Source organism: Chiloscyllium plagiosum, chromosome 8 (genome assembly GCF_004010195.1).
Source record: "Chiloscyllium plagiosum isolate BGI_BamShark_2017 chromosome 8, ASM401019v2, whole genome shotgun sequence".
Classification (NCBI taxonomy): domain Eukaryota; kingdom Metazoa; phylum Chordata; class Chondrichthyes; order Orectolobiformes; family Hemiscylliidae; genus Chiloscyllium; species Chiloscyllium plagiosum.
This window is the reverse complement of record NC_057717.1, coordinates 107,420,709-107,426,153: the sequence shown is the minus strand read 5'-3', so window position 1 is coordinate 107,426,153 and position 5,445 is coordinate 107,420,709. Positions and strand designations below refer to the sequence as shown.

The 5,445-nt window shown below is 40.0% G+C and overlaps 1 protein-coding gene across 1 annotated transcript in view; it reads left to right on the top strand.

Annotated features, from left to right (window-relative positions):
• Positions 1 to 631: 631 nt before the first annotated feature.
• LOC122552394 (cAMP-specific 3',5'-cyclic phosphodiesterase 4B-like) overlaps positions 632 to 5,445 on the top strand; it is a 462,527-nt gene continuing 457,713 nt past the window's right edge. Inside the window, exon 1 of the mRNA XM_043695143.1 lies at positions 632 to 731. The gene's annotated coding sequence lies outside the window, so the exon portion shown is untranslated. The remainder of the gene's footprint in view (positions 732 to 5,445) is intronic.

Here is a 5,445-nt window from a genome sequence, read left to right as displayed (position 1 = left end):
ATCCTCATTTAAACATGGGGATCAGAGATAGGATAGTCTGGCTGGCTCAGCAGTTTAATACCTAAATTAGCTGAAACCCCAGGTACATTTAGCTGCCATTTCAGTTTCATGATGCTGGAGGAATATCCAGCCCTCTTCTACGTTTGGAAAGGAGGTGCAGGATTATTTACTCAACTGAAACTAGAAGACTGATACATTTTTTAATGTCTGAATTTGAGGGTAACTAGCCACTATCTTAGATTGATTTTTACCTTAACAAATGTTCATCCACGTATCATGAAAGATCAGATTTAATGATTTAAATTCTTTCTTTTGGCTTCTGAGTTGAAATTGTTTCTCATCAGGTGAGAATTTGTGAGAACTGAATCTAGCATCGTTCCCCCCTCTTCCCACCCACACATAGACATAACATACATACTCACATACTCTCGCGCACAGATATCTATCAGGGATTTCACAGCTCACATTTTATTCTCAACCCCTGCTGGATCTGCAGTCTTTATTTCTCCTCTCTCTCTCTCTTTCTCTCTCGCTCTCTCTCTCTCCCTCTCTGCACACAGTGATTAACTGGGCTGTCACATCGTCAGGCTGCGCACGTTGGTAAACAAAGAGAAGCTTCTGTGAATGGGGTGGCCCTGTATGGGAGCCGGGGATTTTTTTTTGGACAATCTTTCCTGAATAGAATCTCTTATTGTAGCAGACTGACCCATCCATTCTCAGTTATTACAAAGGTGAGCCTCCTCTATATGTAACCATACGCTTCATGTTTGGATCTCACATTGAGCTGCTGCAGAGTCTGGATTTTAACCAATGATGGTGATCATGTCTTATTCATGTATTTTTTTATAAATCTTTTTTTAGCGGTGTGTACAACCCATTAATGTCATGTGTGTTTTATATATATTTTTATCCTGATTAGTAAGGTTTTTTTATTGTACTCGGTTCACTGCAGTCACTGATTAGCTGTTTAAAAGTCATTTTGCAGTTTGAATATGAAGCAATAGACAAAGCGATTTCTGTATAAAGCAGTGTATGGCTCTTCTGAAGCCTGCGGGGTTTTCTTTTGCTTGTTTAGATTCGATAATGTGTTATATTCTGCTCTTCTAGTTTCACCTTGGTTTTGTTTGTGTGACTGATGGATGATGGTACCCCAGGTTATTTTGATAAAATATTGCTCACTTTGGATGAGTATGGTCCTGCTTCACCCTGATACCTCATTTGGTCAAAGCAATGAGTAATTGAGTGATGCTCACCAGAAGGTCTCAGAATCTACCTCCTGATCACTGCTGAGTTACTTAATCCTAGTGGGAACAGCATCTAAAGTGCTACAGTTGGTCACAGTGCCCTTGGGATAAGAAGGGAAAATGATCCAAGGTTTTTGCTCCTGATCACTCACTATTCACTGAGTAAGATAGTGATTTGGATGAGGACAAGTTAGACCTAACTGCAGTATCTCTGCAGTTGAATATCTCATGGATATTTACTGTCAAGGTTCATGCGTCAGGAGCACCCCATTGGCTGAGTTGCTGGAGGATGACTACCCCTATAAGTCTGTACCTGAAAATAAAAGGGAAAAAATAGATGAAAGCAAATAGAACAACATATTATATGAAAGAAAAATTGGATTCAATTCAACACACAAATTTCGAAAATGCTGGAAATGGTCAGCATAGTAATAAGGGTGAGGGAAAGGAACACTTTTTTTTGGATTTATAATCTTTGTTAAAACTAAAACATTAATTGAGAAAATACCGTAGTCATACCAAAATGTCTTTACTCCTAGAGATTCAAACTTCATCAAATCTAGTTGAAAAAAGGCAAAGTGTCTACTCATAACAAATTGGTGTGTGAGTTCACGTGGTTTTTCGATAACTCCTGGCAGAAAGTTGGAAAGTAGCGTTGGCAAAGCAGTTGGAAAATGCAAGTGGATGCAAGCCCAATTGGATCTATCTGGTAGGATGAGACTGGAAAGCATCGGGCAGGTTAGAAAAGAAGAGGATGCCAGACACTGTTGACATGAAACAGGCTTGTAGGGTATAATAAGTGATAAGGCAGATTTTGTCAGGAGTTAAGAACTCTGATTTGTACTAATTCAATAAAGGTCAAAATTTAGCACATTCAGTGAGCGTCATTCTTGTTATGTTTGCAACTGATTATTATATCATAACGCTACTACATCTATGAAGTTTAACCACTATTCCCTGTCTGAACAAGGAGGGAAAGGCTTAACAAATCCTTTATAGTTTTACTCCAGATGTAAAAACAATCAATGTCAAGTTGCAACCATTTAGAGTCATAGAGATGTACAGCACAGAAACAGACCCTTCAGTCCAACTCGTCCATGCCAAACAGGTATCCTAACCTAATCTAGTCCCATTTGCCAGCACTTAGCCCATGCCCCTCTAAATCCTTCCTATTCATATACCCATCCAGATGCCTTTTAAATGCTGCAATTGTACTAGACTCCACCACTTCCTCTGGCAGCTCATTCCATACATGCACCACCCTCTGTGTGAAAAAGCTGCCCCTTACGTCCCTTTTATATCTTTCCCATCTCACCCCAAACCTACGTCCTCTAGTTCTGGATTCCCCCACCCCAGGGAAAAGACTTTGTGTTTTTATCCTATCTATGCCCCTCATGATTTTATAAACCTCTATAAGATCACCCCTCAGCCTCTGACACCCCCAGGAAAACCTATTCAGAGAGCCTATTCAGCCTCTCCATATTGCTCAAGTCCTTCGACCCTGGCAACATCCTTGTAAATCTTTTCTGAACCCTTTCAAGTTTCAAAACATCCTTCTGATAGGAAGGAGACCAGAATTGCACGCAATATTCCAAAAGTGGCTTAACCAATGTCCTGTACAGCCGCAACATCACCTCCCAACTCCTATATTCAGTGCTCTGACTGATAAAGGAAAGCAGTCCAAATGCCTTCTTCAATTTCCTATCTACTTGCGACTCCACTTTCAAGGAGCTATGAACCTGCACTCAACGTCTCTTCATTCAGCAACACTCCCTAGGACCTTACCATTAAGTGTATAAGTCCTGCTCTGATTTGCTTTTCCAAAATGCAGCACCTCACATTTATCGAAATTAAACTCCAACTGCCACTCCTCAGTTGTGAGGGAACACCCAATTCCTCAGAAATTTGTGATCAAGTCAAGTTCAACTATGCGGCAGGAATATTTTGTCTGTCTGGTGAGTGTTACACACCAATCTGAAATGATTTTATAGCTGTGGCAAACCTTGTACTATTGTATGGTGTGATAAAGGCATAAATCTGCCCCTGTTCAATAATTGCTTACAACATACCAAATAATTTCTAAATTCTAATGATGTCAAGTTTGGTTAGAGGTGCTTCTGAATCAGTGAGAGTTATTATGTGCATGATAGCAGGGAACAGGACAGAAACCAGAAAGGTCACAGAGAATTTTCAATATTCCAAGAACCTGTGAAATAAATACGGCAAACACACATAGCCATAAACAGGCAAATATAGACATACCACTACATACAAACATGCACACATAATCAGAAATATGTTCATAATTCCCTTAGGTCTATCATTGACTATTTTTATTGAACCGTTGTTAGTATAACACGACAAATAGGATGCTATTTTTGGATTTGATGGGAATTGGTTACAGATTTATTAAGATTGATAAAATGACACTGCGTTAAAGTGTATTGTTCTTCTTAAGAATCACATATACTGATGTAAGGTAAAATAGAAATGATCTTTAGAATCTGATCGTGCAAACCACTTATCATGGTACCCATGTGTTTATCACTGACTGATGATATAAATCACTGGAAACTGTTACTTTTGATCATGAAGACTTTTGGTTTGCTTTGAGGCTGAGCAATCTTGGTCTTCTACCATAACTCTAGATATTTTGTTTGTTAAAGTGGCTGATTAGCTACCTATTGCTCTGAAATGTTTGCTGGACTCAGGGTTTGATTGGATTAACTTAAGTGCATGTGTGAACATTGCATTACTGGTAACGATTCTGATAAGTTTTGAGGATCTTTTCCAATACTTGTTTTTCAAGACCAGGTCAACAATTGGTTCTCATAGTGAACTTGGTCCTGGGCATCTTCTTCAAGGCAAATTTGTTACTGATACCGAATTGCCTCATTGCAATCCAGTTATTTGGCAAATTAAGAAATGTGATGACTTTGAACTTGAGACCAGCTTCATCCTTCAATTATTCTGTTTGAAGACTCATTTCTCTTAATTGTTCATTCAATGGGGTCTGCATTATTTGGGCATTTGCTAGATTCTTGAAAATCTTCACAGTATGACCCCTGGAGGCTGGATACCTTGCATCCAGCTTTAAAGTGAGGAAAGCATACATTTGTGAGGTGATAAAAATTGAGGCTGACTACTGATGCAAGTATGTAGCACGTTGTGACTAACAAGGTGGGGGTTCGATTTATATGCCAAGTAAATTGAAAATCTCAATTTTTGGCATGTTAATATTGGATCATTTTAGATTCTTTGTTATATTGCAAACTATGGAAAAAGGCAGTGCATTTTTAACTTGCCTTTTGGTCGTGATTCATAGCATGATATTTTGTATGTGATGTCAAAAATAGGAATTTAGTGGCATGGCTAATGTGGGCAGTTAGAGCATTATCCATTCACTTCTGTGATAGGTTTTAAGTGCAACCCAAATCAGTGGGAAGGATAGGTCCTCTCTCTACTGCTTGTAAGAATCCAATATTTTCTATCAGGAACTCACAGAATAGATAAAATATATCACAACTGTCACATCCTGATACATTCTCACTCCTATGAAATTAATTTGAAATTTTTACTTAAATGTTGGTGCAGGATACATGATGTGAAATATTGTAAAGAGTCATAGAGGTAAACAGCATGGTAAGTACTCCCATTTACCTGCATTTAGCCCATAGCCTCTAAACCATTCCTATTCATACCAGAAGAGAGCAGAAGAGAGCAGACGATGAGGAAGGCAGAGAGGAGACAGGTGCAAGAGACCCCGGGGGAAGTACCTGTCAGGAACAAGTTGAATCTTTTGGAAACAGTAGAGACAGATGACACTGCCAGTCCACGAGGCAGCCAGGCCTGTCAATCAAAAGTTGGCATGGAGGCAGAGCAGAAGAGTTGGACATCGCACTGGGCCGCGGTAATAGGGGACTCCATAGTGAGAGGAACTGACCAGGGTTTTTGTGGCAGCAGGCGGGACTTAAGGATGGTGTGTTGCCTTCCTGGTGCCAGTGTTAAAGACATCACAGACGGAGTGCAGGAAATCCTCAAGGACGAAGGTGAAGAGCCAGAGGTGGTGGTACATGTCGGCACAAATGATGTCGGGAAGAAGGGGAGGAACATACTACAGCGGGACTTCGGAGAACTAGGAAGAAGGCTGAAAAGCAGGACGTCCAAGGTGGTTATCTCCGGTTTGCTTCCAGTTCCTCGG